This window comes from Hesperophylax consimilis, chromosome 10 (assembly GCF_061612785.1).
Source record: "Hesperophylax consimilis isolate HC1 chromosome 10, BYU_Hcon_1.0, whole genome shotgun sequence".
NCBI lineage: Eukaryota > Metazoa > Arthropoda > Insecta > Trichoptera > Limnephilidae > Hesperophylax > Hesperophylax consimilis.
Genome location: NC_142845.1, coordinates 17355818 through 17369976, shown reverse-complemented (window position 1 = coordinate 17369976; position 14159 = coordinate 17355818). Strand labels below are relative to the sequence as shown.

General features: G+C 35.3%; 1 protein-coding gene across 8 annotated transcripts in view; it reads right to left on the bottom strand.

The window, feature by feature from the left end:
• LOC149420385 (tripartite motif-containing protein 2-like) overlaps positions 1 to 14159 on the bottom strand; it is a 249795-nt gene that overhangs the window by 66209 nt on the left and 169427 nt on the right. The gene's annotated exons all lie outside the window — the stretch shown is intronic.

Below are 14159 nucleotides of genomic sequence, written 5' to 3'. Positions count from 1 at the left end.
TAGTGTAAGTTCCCCCCATAGTATTTATAAAAAATACATAGGGAAAGTTGTGTGATTGTACTAAGTACGTACCTACATATTATACCGGCTATAAATACAATGTATTTGTTTCGAAGGGGATCAAATCTTTAGCAATTCGCTAAAACAACATAGAATAATCATAGACAAGGATTAGGAAGTAGATCAGGGAGATCTTGCAAGATTAAAGGCTAAGTTTCGGAGATTTGTAGGGGGGTAGCCTCGGGTGCAATTAGTACGGAATTGCAGGAATTAATCCAAACAAGAAAGACTGTCTAGCTCCTGAACTTTATCTGTGAATTACTCAGGAGTTAGTGAAATAATTAGTTTAACTACGTTCAATTGATTGAAATGTTCACAAGGTAAAAACTGCTAACGATAATATAAAACATGTGCTACAAACACAAAGCGCACCAATGTGAAAAAAATAAATATTGTTTACAGTTTAAATAGAATAAACGTTGCTAATCCAATCATCGTAAAGAGGATGTTGATGTTTTGATTTGGAGGAAAGAGTTTTAACACAAATTTTTAGTGACTGGCCAATTTTTGAGTCATTTCTAAATCCGGGAACACATTTATTTTTGTAAATCGAGTAACTGAGGGATCTAAAAGTAACCATTCCGAGTAGATAAATTTAGGAATTGGCGACGTAGGAATTTAAAGTAGTCAGAGAGAGAGGTCGTACGGACGTCTTACATAATCGCCCTCTCCTCGTCTATAAATGAAAAAGAGAGAAGATACTTAGAACGATGACGTCACGTAAGATATATATCTCTCTCTGGGACTATATATATCGACTTCGATGGAAGGCCAATTTGTCAGCAAATCTCTTTGAACACTTAAAAGAAAACAAATTCGTTTTGACATCAGATTCTTGTAGTAGAATATTGGATATTTTATAAAGAAAGTTCCAAGAATCTTTGAATTATAACAGGATTCATAAAAGTGGGATGGCTACATTGGACCGAAGATAACCGAAAGAGGCTATTTTTTCTTAAATTTAGGTGACTGAACGACGTGGAGACGAACATCTTAAGAAGCAGCGGGGGACTGTCAGAAGCGGAAGCGTTTCCAGAACTCTCCAAGGATTTCAGCACCAAGGACTGGACCAACGAAATAATCCTATATATAGGTATATTTATGAAAGTGGTAGTAGAATTAGGAGGAAGACGCTGCACCAAGCAGCATCGAAACCTGCGAGACTGATGTGAGTTTAGTTCCACTGAGTTATTCCAGGCTGCAGTTATGTTACTTGACAACATTAAATCAGCACATTACACCAATCAGACCATTCGATGGGTCAATGCTACAAAGGCTATTATTAGGACCTAATAATCTGGTATGCACATTGATGTTTGAAAGGAGAATAATGATAATGAACTTTTCAAGCAACTCAAATGGAATAACCAGCACTTGGGTGTCTCGAATTAATATGTAGGTGTAATCAAGCAACCTCGTACAGACGCTGCCACTCTGTTTTACGACCACTCTCGGTCAAACAAGTCAATCACTCTCCGCATTATCTTATTATTTCTACAACGTTCTCACGAGCTAAGTGGAGGGGCACCTTCGTGATAGCGAGTGAGCCACCTCACAGCAAGCACATTGTTTCAATGCACCCTCCCCCATAAATAATACCCACTAATAACGTGCGTTCGCTGAGGTAGCAATCAACTAATTCATCACATTATTGACGTATTAAGTTCCTTTTGTAAAAGCAATATTTTTAAATCCATCATATTATGCTCGAATTGAGCATTAAGTAAAGATTTGTTATTATTATTTAGTAGTCGATATTGAGAATTAAGTCTTGATGTAATCCTTCGAGTAGTCGATTTCCAACGAACCCCTTTTGTAGAAAAGTGCTTAATGATGATCTAACCCGTGGTTATGGTACATCTTCCTAAAGCAAACAGGGGAAAATTATTTATGAAGTAATATTAAAGTAATGGGCTCGGAGAGGATGCGAATTGCGGATATTTATAGCACAACATTATAAAGCCATTACAGAAAGCTATGCTTTGACTCTCGAAAGCCTAAGACGAATTGTTAATTTTTTTACTGGGTACAAAAAAGGTAGATGAAGTGTGAAGTTGAACGTCGATTTTCATAGTAAAGAAGGTAATACTATTAATAAACAGGATTAATTAGATAATAATTTTGCAATGGGTAACGAATTTATGATATTTTAAGTAAAGAACAATCAAAACTTCTAATTGTCGGAACAGTTGGAATTTGCCATTCTTGATTATGGAGAAAGTTGTGAGGAGAACAAAGGGAAGAAGAGACAGGAAATAGAAAGAGGAGGGTTGGGAGAACCCGACTTTGCAGATCTAGTCATTGCTCCCAGTCTGAAGACATCACAATCGTTACATTACAATGAAATTTTACAACGAATAAACAGTTTAAAAAACTAGTAAAAATCCAATGTATGTACATAAACAACAATCACATACAACCTTAAGATTTATGTAAGCCTTCGAAAAGGGAATTATGATTGGGTATAATAACTTAACTGACTGGTAACTGTTATACGCAATCATTGCTGTATTCATCAGATATGATTGAGCAAGGTACCTTTACATCAGACTTGTGGTAAAGTGGTTTCCAAAGATAATGATCATAATAAATAAAGGGAATAACATGAATGGACAGGCGTATGAACGTACTGCAAGACAAATAATAGTGGTTTCTAACTCCATTCATCTGAGACAGACTCAAAGGAGAAGAACACAGAGTCCTGTCTTGCTTTATTCATGAATCCTGAGTAAAATGTGTGAGGATTTTGAGCAGGTCTGAATACTGGCTAGACCATTTATTTTTTAAATTATTTACTTAGCCTAATTACGTTCCATATACTAACTAAGAAATACTCGATCAAAAATTATTTTTAATTGCAACAACAATATCAGGTCAGGACTGAGTCATTTAGATACTCGCTTGTGCCTAGATTGCACGCAGAAGGCAATACTTTCTCAGCAATAGTAAATGTGTTGAATGGTATGGAATTTAGTCACAAAAAGGCTATAGTAACATACCTCATACATAAATACTAATCTTAGCAATTATTATTGTTTTGCATGTGCTATATTTTAAAATTTCTCTAACAAATTTGACTGCTTTAAGTAATATAATGCAAATGTGAATGGTAGCAGAAGTCGGGGACGCCCGAGGAAGACACGGCACTATCAGGAGAATCACATACTTAAGTCGGGCTATATCAAGAGTCAAAATAATAGATTATATGAAACGATGTATGAAAGTGAATGAGGCAAGGAGTGTGGCAAAACTAAACGGCGTGAAAATTATACTTAGATAAATAATGTCAATAAAGTAGTGTACACATGTGTTAAACGTTATTCCCCCACAATAAAAGTAGCGCGTTTATAACGCATCTCCTTGGATTAATTAATTAGTAGATAAATGTTTCAAGTAATACTTGAGTCGGGTCATGTCAAGAGTCAGAGTAACACAAGAGGATAGGTACGAGGTGATATATGAATGTGAATGAAGCAAGGCCTTCGTGCTGAGACAGATTTGTGTGGCGGATGGTTAGTTAGTTGATATTGCTGAAAAAGAAATGTGGCCGATTGATGCTTTTCAATGTGAAATCGTCATGTTTGTTTTGGACTTTCTTATTCGCAATTTTTTCAAGATTATGGCACTCACCTGCCTGAAGTAAGATTAAAAAAAGAATTTTCATGGAGGTAGTGACGTTTCTTTGGAAAAAATATACATTATTTTTTTGAAATAATATTTTTTTCACATAAAATATTATATAGCTTATTATTAGGTAGGTAAGAATTGAAGTTCCTACTTACAAATCTTACGATTTCAGACGATGTTTTGGTTTTGATCGGAGAGAAATTTAGAAATACACTTTTGGACCCGATGTCTACTCTTCACAGACTAGTTTATTAATCTAGGGTACACTAAAATCGATATTAATATTAAGTATGTTACATTAATCCTTATACTAAACTCGAAGTAAAATTTATCTAACTGTAAGTTTTGTAAACGTACCTACAGATTTTTTTTATGATTCATTAAGTGTTACAATTTGAATTAGATACATTAGACAATTAGACCCTCTAGAGACCTAAATCCGGCCCTGATTTTGAGGATGTGAAAGTACATGTTATGATAAAATGAATGTATTCTTATATTATCACCAGAATAAACTTTCATATTATATATGTAGGCGAAAAGTAGACGCGAAACAGACTCGGAGGTTAACTGGGGGTATTTTGAAAAGTCGCGTCGGTGATACTAGAGGTCAAATCAATTATTGGGTTCAATCTAAGTTTGTACCAATAATCTGCATCGATCATTTATCGTCGTATTCAGATATTTTATTCAAGATGAATAGCAAGGACCAGGTATTACGATGAATGCGAAGAGGGACAATCAGGCAAAAGTGAATGTAAGAACAAATCTGGTCACATGAAAACTGGCACAAAGATATAACAAATTGAGCCGCCATAAAGGTATACTGCTTATAACTCAGCTTATAACCTCTCTATCTTTCTTATGAATACATAATGTAACAGAAATAGAGTTCGTAGCTTTAAGTTATTAGAGGTTACAGTGAAGCTTTTATTCGTGGTACGTAGGTACAGATAGTGATAGATAGTTGTTTAAATAGATACTTCCCTTAAACAGATTATGCCAAAAGAAAATCTTTACCGAACATTCCAAATATATAATATGAAAAGCACAAATGGGTGTGTGAAACTAAATATCGTCCAAATTACTAGAAGTACAACCACGATATTTACCGGAAAACTAATCACAGATAGCAATCAAGGAGGTAGATTAATTTTAGAGTAGGAACCAATCTAGATCACTAAATAGATAGCCAGTAGTTTGCACATCACTAAAAGCACTGTGCATTATTCAATAGAACAAATAGACAAACATAATAAACACACTATAAAATCGAAAAGGAAACAAAGCCGTATTGTAGGGACAAGTAGACATATGAAGCCATTATTGTCAGAGTTGAGTTTCCAATTAATTTAGTTTCCGGATCATTTGGCAGGCGGGATTATGTGCCCAGATTGGGAAATGAAACATAGAGGAACCAGAGAGTACTATGGCGATAATGAACAATGATTTATGAAGCGATTTGTACACTTAAAAGCAGGTATCGATACGTGATTTGTATACCTAAACCTAATAACTAGGGACATGAAAAATTCGTGTTATTTGTGGCCAAAATTAAATCAACGTCAAATTTAAACAATTTCGTGTTTTTTATTGAATTTTACGGAAAAGCGTTGTTATTTAACTTTTTTTTAATTTGCAGCAATGTTTTTTTACGCAAAAAAAAAAATATATATATTCTAAACATGTATGGATATTTTATCAGTATTTATTTATGTGTAGTTAAATGCCTTCTTAAGGCTATTCAAGCTTATCAAAACGAAATATTTAGAATGTATAATTACTTCTTTTAATTCCAGAAAATCGTGTGAAAATATAAAATTCGCAATATTATCGTGAAAATCTAAAAATCGCGTTTTCGCGTAAAAAATCTTATACGCTAAAAAATTCGCGTCTCCGTAAACTCGAAATTTTCTGGCCTCTACTAATAACGAATACATAATTATGTTAGTCTGAGATTTTAAGCGCATTTGATTTTGATAGAAAAAAAGTATAAGTACTTCTACCAACAAGGTTATACAAAAAAAAAAAACAAAAATAAGTAGGGCCGGGACAGGAGTACTGCCTCCATGACACAGCCCCCGGGCGTGATGTTTGAAGGATGGAAGATAAGAACACGATCATGTGTCACATGTTAATTAAATAGTATATTTAATAAAGTAAAATATAAATGGGCATTTTTGAAAGGATTGAGCGTATAGTGAAATAAGCGATTAGGGTTAGACCAATAGTATGAATAATAGAATAGTAGATACATGGTACACGGTACACATGATACACTTGATTATGAGTTGTGTAAATTTAGATAATGCTTGTCTTTACGGTGAAATGGGCGATGGTTAAATATTTTGCAATACTTTCTCATTCCAGAAAGTACTAAAAAAACCTTAATTAGAGGTATCAATCATTACGCTTGTGAGAAACGAGCATTTAATGTTATTTGTTTAATTTGGTTATTTCACTACTATATAGTATATTTACTCTGAGTATCACCCTGGTGTAGGAAAAATCCAGAATTGAAACGTTGCTGGAAATAGATTTAGTAATGTTTGGCGACCAGATCTGAATATACAGGTACTTCCCCACATTCCTATCCCCTTATCCTTTCCCTCCTCACTACCTTCAGCCTCACATTATACCCCAATGAGAGATGCCATAATCTCTCTGGCTCCAGACAATTGGGAGCTGTTGCAAGTCTTGCGCTGTATTCACATTAAATAGGTACATTTGTAATAGGTGGTCCAGGATATACACTACGTATTTTAATTAAGTTTTGACCTACACCATTCCAAACGTTTTATTTAAACCTGCACACCGAGAGCACATTACTCTTCGTCATTTCAGGATATTTATTTGCGGCATGCATTTTCCGAATGTAGAGAAAACATACTTTTCAATACATTCTTTCATCATTGGCTCCTAGAGCTGCTAAGCAAGGGAGAAACAATCTCCGTTACACGACTCCGCTGACCCAATATTAAAGCCCATGTTATTGGATTTTCAAATCAGAGGCTTGCTCTGGCCAATTGGAGGGAATCGCGTCAATTCAACTGACCATCTGTCCAACGAAGAGTCATGCGTGTTTTTTGAAAGGGGCAAAGTGTATTAATTTATCAAATGTAGATACGATATGTTGATTAATAATAATAATAATATGGGACATTTTTTATAGCGCTACTTTTGTGAGTTATCACCTCAGGGGCGCTTTACAGTTGATACAGGTATTACAAAAAATATAAATATTACCAAAATAAAGTGAAGTTAAGTTAAGTAAAATGAAGAACAAGAACAGGGGACATGAAGATAGAAGATGGAGACTCTGCAGCAAGAATCCTAGGTGGTGAAGAAACTGGACCAGCTGCTGCAGAGAGAGAGTCCACCAACAGTGCCAACACGAGGTTCGTCATCCATCCAGGTATGTGTCTGCTGCTAATAAAGCGCTGACACAATATCCTCACATAGATAACAGACCTTGGCAGCACCGCTGAGACGTTCGACGAAGATAGAAGTTGGAGACTCAGCAGCAAGAATCCTAGGTGGTGAAGAAACTGGACCAGCTGCTGCATTGAGAGAGAGTACCGCTAATAATAATTAATAACAGTACAATAATGTGTATGTAAAATGTAGAGCTGATAATTTAAAGAAGAAAACAGTGATTTATTAGCCGAATTGTATCCCGCCGAGACTAAAAGAAGTTCATTATGGCTTATTGCATATTTAACAGCAAAATTTAATAAAAAAATATTTATAGTATATTTGCATTTATAGTGATAAATACTCGCGGTTGATGGAAGAACACCATTCGGAATATAAACGTTGCTTTATTTTTATTTATTTATTTTATTTTATTTAGGAAACAAACACGCGTTTATATATTTGGCATAAATAGCAATTATTTATATGTTCTAGACCAGGGGTCTCCAAACTACGGCCCGCGGGCTGTGTCCGGCCCGCCAGTGTCATCCATCCGGCCCGCGACATCTTATGACCATTTTCATCAATCAGGCCCGCGACAACTAATGGCTCAATGACAGCAAATTACTCAGAAGGGGCGAATTCACCGCGAATTTTTTCGTGCGAATATAATATATGCTCATTGGCGAGGTACTGGGCACCAATACATTGCGTCCACAAGTATCGCGCGAAAAATACGGGCGCAAATCGTGTGTAGTTCGCCAGACCTACGTCCAGTTTACGCGGGAACTGCAGAGCGAGTACACGTATCAAGGGAAATGGAGCGGCAAAATTGTGACGATTGAATTGATGCAATATACGCGCGAAACGATACGTGGCAAAATCGCCCCCTGGTCTTATTGTTTTAATTGTGATTGTGATAAGGTGGATAAAAAACTCAGAATGATAGTATCTTGGTTTTATTTACATGCTAGGCAAAGCTTAGTGATAAGTATAATACGCAGAATACGCTTGTTCACTCCTTGCTTATCTACGGTCGATCCCGGTGATCTAGGTTGGGGAGGTTCTTACAAAAACAATCTAAACTCAGTAAAAGTTTCACAAAGAACCATAATTAAAGTAATCCTTAAAAAAATCTACCTTCTCAATAGAATCACTATTTAAATTATTTCCAGTACCAAATGTCGATGACATGTTTAAGCAAGCTTCTATTATTAAAATGTGTTAAGAAAAAAATAATAAAGAATATGAAGAATTTTACACACTAATGAGAAATGGAATGGCTGGCGATGGATATAGGGTACTACCACTACTTATTTCCGCGTGTAACCACGAGATATCGCAAGCGTCGCAGTTGTGACAATACAATACAACACAATTTAGTAATTGAACACTAGCGTAAGCGCAGTGTTGCCAACTTAACGGATTTCACGTCATATCTGGGGGATTGGAGTGAGATTGGAGTGAAATGATTTATGAAGAAATATGATCCCTGGAAATTTTATTCTCCACTTTTTACTTTTACTCCCCCCCCCCCCGTGGACGAAAATATAGGTGTCTAGAAATTAAAACAGTTTTGGCCCTCCGAACTCACTGGAGTAGTCAATGTGGCCCTCCGGCTGAAAAGTTTGGAGACCCCTGTTCTAGACCAATAATGTTCCATTAAGTCTAGTCGTTGATTCAATATTTGCAACTACACAATACATTTATAAATGACAAAGAAATATAAATAATAAGGAATTACAAAATGTTATAAAACAAGTAAAGACAGTTAGTAGTAATACAGTTTTCGCATGATTATACTAAAAATAAAATAAACTAAGATGGTAGAATTATTTCACAAAAAATAAAAATTTGAGTTATCAGTTTAATTAAGTTAATTAAATTAAGTAATGTTTTTTTAGATGTTTTCAAGTTACAGATGAAAATTTCTACATCTCGTGAGGCATTTTGAGTTTTACAGATACGTCCTATTAGAGTTTTGTGTATAGGTATTTGGTTTTACAGTGTGGTGTTCTAAATAAGTTGTTCGATCTGGTGTTGTGTTCAGGGCAACGAAATGCAATATTTTCTAGCAGATATGATAAATCCACAATACTGTTCACGATTTTGTATAAGAATAGGGCATCAGAAATTTTTCTGCGTTTATATGTATGTATAAAGCGGTAGGGTCAAACTGTGAGGTGTTTAATAAATTTGGTGGATATTTTCAATACGATCAATGTATGTTTGATATTAAAATGGCTTTAGCCGTGCCAACCTCCCCCTTCCCTATCCCCACTTCCTTCAGCCTAACAACATACCTAAATTTGGCATGTCATAAACTCACAGGTTCGGGGCATTGGGATTCGATTGCGGTATTAACAAAAAATAAAATAAAAACTGGACGAAAAGTATACTAACCTAGTAACATACAAGGAGGCTATAATCAATATGAACTATCGAAGAACCTCCATAGCCGCTCAAACCAGTTGGAATAATAACGTAGGTAAACTCTCGATTATTACTGTAATTATTACGCACAATATAATCTAGACTAGACATTGACACCCGCGTCTCGAAGAGACACGAATCAGAAGCGAGTGCGACATAATTTGACCCATTTAAGACGGGTAACTTTATTGCCCCTCACTTGACCTTAAAAAAATCACGATCAATTAATAATACATATTGTATAATTTGTACAAGCTGCGTGTTATGTAGTCCACAAACAAAGATGATGTGTCCATAACATAACATCATGGTGATGTCGCAATCGTGATGGGATGAGTACTGATGACGAACCATCGAAATAAATAATATCACCTGACATTAAGTAAATGACGTGAAATGTTAATATTTGATATCGATGTTTATTTAATTAACAATTTGATTACCTAGTGCGATTGACTCACAAAGCATAACATTCATTTTATTTTATTTTCATGCAATATTGAATGCAAATTGTCTGACGGTTTATTTCCTCGTTTAAACACGTAACTACAGGGTTTTCCAATAAGAGGTGTTATTACATTTGACAAGTAGAAACTACGCCATTAATAAAAATGGAACGATAAACGCTTCAACAACGCATTGAAATTATTAAAATTCACTTGAGTGAATCAAATGCAAATCATCTTGAGTGATGAGGCCCATTTCCACCTTGGTGGCTTCGTCAACAAGCAAAATTGTCGCATCTGGGGCGCGGAAAACCCAAGAGTTATTGTTGAAAAGCCTCTCTATCCTCAACGTGTGACTGTTTAGTGCGGTTTATGGTCCGGCGGAGTCATTGGACCTTATTTTTTCGAAAATGAGGCTGGAGCAACAGTTACGGTGAATGGATTGCGCTATCGAGAGATGATTAATGAATTTTTATGACCGGAATTGGATGGTATTGATCTGGACAACGTTTACTTTCAACAAGACGGCGCTACGTGCCACACAAGCAACGAAATCATTGATCTTTTACGATTGAATATCAAAATAACACCTCTTATTGGAAAACCCTGTATAACACTGGTTTTCCATGAAAAAAAGACGCAAAATACACGCTTTCTCTTCCTGATCATGTCCTTACAATATCAATTCACCTACTTTATCTAAAACTTCTTTCTCTAAAGCGTGCCTACGGAAAATACGATTTTATTTATACCTACTGAAGGGAACGTGTCAAAAGGTTTCGGAAAATATAGATGCTGAAGAACGGTGAAATGGCCGAGCCTTCCGATGTTTCCCTCAGTCAAGACCTCAATACTCTAAGGTTAAGAGACCTATGAACTCGGATTGTCTGTAGCATCGACCAAATAAAGAATAGACATATCGTCATGAAAATTGATCTCTAAACCAATTTCAATTTTGTTCACGTGCACATTTATGAAAAAGCGCAGGAAAATATGTACTGAGTAATTGTGCATTGCGTTCTACCTTTTGTTGGTCTAAAGTGGAGCTACTTAGTCTCCTAACCATGCTAAGCAAGTTCGTTTTTTTTTCAATCATAAACATAACCCAATTCCAAATATTTTAGAGGGTACCTATCACAGACTTGAAATCTGAATACAAAATATATAGATAGTTTGAGGACAGCGTATTAATAAATGTTAAAAATTATATTATCTAGGCCTTCAAAGAGAGGCGGCCGAATTCTATGGGAAGTTGAGTTATGAAGTTTCTCTTGGTGGTTACTCTCTTACTCTCTCGTGTTATGTTTAAGTATCAGAGGTGGAATCTATTGTTCTTATAATCGATGGTCTGTACATATATTTCAACATGAACATATATTTTCACAGCATCACGTTTTTGCGGTTGTGCTCCAATATGTCACTTTCAAGGCTAAAATAAAAAGAGGTTCATTTTACCCTATCAAATTCACACCATGTGGAAAATGCTTATATGTTACAACGGGATCAAGAAAAGATCTATTAAAATAGAATTAAACTGACATTAATATTTTAGTTTTAATAAATTTTAGTATAGGCTAACCCCAGTTGATAAAGGGAACTTTCCGAAAACCTAACCTACCCGAATCCACTTAATAAAGAGAGTTTTAATATTAATCGTAAAATGATAAATAAAAATGACATCATAAAAAACACGTTATGAAATTAACGACCCAATAGAAAGAGAACATTAAATAAACCGATTGATATCATTCAACTCAACACTTCAGGGAAAAAGAAACATTTTTACGGTTCATCGGAAACATCTGACTGTGACAACTTGATCACGTGACGTGACATAATTTATTGATAAAACGTGCGTGGGTGACCCCTCACTTTTATAACATCTACCCAATAATGGGGGTAGAAACGTGGCACGACCAGCCCCACCTTGGAGGGAAAGACTCCCTGCAGAGCTCTTTAATCAAGGGTAGATTAACCCTCTGGATGACGAGCAACGATTAATCGTCGTTGTTCTTGGAATAGAACTGCCAACAACGATCGTCGTTGGAGCATTGAAAAGTAGGAATGTATGGATTAAACATGTTACGTTAGAACAATCCATTTATAAAAACACATTAAATACACACATAGGTATATACAATTACAACAATCTATTCAGACACAGGATAAATTAATTTGCATTCATCTAAATAAAGATCAAAAAACAAACCAAATAAAAATACCGAATTATATAAAAGCTAATTCAAATGACAAATAGTATAATAAAAGACAAGAGACAGAAAATACAAATAGAGTTGCAAGAGACACAAGTAAAACATAATATAATTAGCGAAACATATTTTTTAGTATTTTTTTCTGAATCCGTAAAAAATATCGACGAAAATTTCTACTTCGGCACACTCTATCTTATTGGACAGTCGACACATTTGGGTTAGAGGGTTAAAATATGCGATATTATTTTTAAATGTATTGAGATGAAACATGCTATTGAGATGAAACATGCTATTGAGTCTTAAACAACGGGAATTGTAATTGGTTTAAATCCTATTACAGGATACGAAAACGTTGTCTACTAGAAATAACGATAGAATAAGCGTTTTTTAAGAAAGGTTTTTTTTATCCATTAGTCGTGTTTGAATATACAGATGAGGAGTGTAATGGTAGCTTAACAACTACGTAATTTTCGTAATAAACATTCATTTATTTGATAGAGTTTCGTTTTCGTGCTTTTGAGCATCTGAAAAAACGTCTTCAACCTCGGAATATTAGGATTCATCGTCACTAATATAGAAAGGACTTTAAAACGAATTTGAGAGTAAAAATATTTTACTGTTTGTTTTAGATTGAATGCTCAACAATAAACTATACCCTTAATTCAATTACTTTAAATCACTGCAAAATTGTTTGTCTAATTTGTACAGCGCCGTTTTGTGAGACATCACCTCAAGGATGACCCCACAGACATAGGAATTAATAGACGAGAAGATAATGGCGAGGGGTAAAATCAACTGTTGAAGAACGAAGGGAGTGAAGCTGACTGTGATTCGTCAATAAATCAATCTGACAGTAAATAGGCATCTCGCATTATAATATCACCATTTCCTTCTTAAAAGTAAAATCTGCTTTTGAATGAATAGACATTTTTACATGGGAGCGCAAATTACTCGCCACGTTATGAACAAATTTGCGAAGTCCAAATTCGGCAAAAAAATTCGGTTCTATTTTCAGAGTCGAATATTTCGTTTAATTATTTAGTTAAGACACTTTTATAAATGTTCATAATTTACTTCCCAGCAACCAACCAGCTTTGTGTTTCGCGTCCAGACGTTTCTCGATGTGATAGTAACAACTGATTCATATTATACGATGTGAATATGCTTAAAATAAAGTAAAAATAATGCTTATATATGGAATGTAATACGAAAATTGGGTTTATTCTCTTTTTCACATCTATTTTTACAAGTTTTCATAGTACAAGTCAACATTTTGCCGTGTTATTTCGTAAAATGAACCGATGATGCCTCGACCATAGTTCGCACAAGAATGATGACGTCACGTTTTCAAATTTCACTTGAGGCCATACGCGAGCACAGCCGGCTCCAATAGAACCGGTATGGGGAGTGGGGATAATACGCTTTTAATCACTTAGGGCAGGTCTACTAATATTCATATGTCTATGGATGACCTGTATTTCTCCATTATATTATTTTTTATTTCTTGCTAGAGCAATCCGGCCGGCATAGTCCAGTGGTAACGCATTGGACTGCCATTCCGAAGGTCGCGGGTTCGAACTCGGCGTGCGCAAATAAATTTTATTTGATTGATTTGTGTTATTTCACAATTAATTAATTAAAATTAAAATAATATACAGTATATTTGCGGCACGTTCCAGAGTGGAAGATACTACCAGTATCGCCCTGGTGTAAGACCACCATTCAGAATTGAAACGTTGCTCCAAATGGCTTTAGCCGTGTTTAGTGACTAGATCTGAATAGCCAGGTACTTCCCCACCTTCATATTTCCCTTCCCCACTTACCTTCAGCCTCACAACATCCCCCAATTGGGGATGCCATAGTCTCACTGGCTCCAGACGGGAGCAGTTGGGACTCTTGTGAGGTATTCACTATAAAAAATAAAAAAAAAAAAAAAATCCCAATGAGTTAAAAAACTCATTCTACG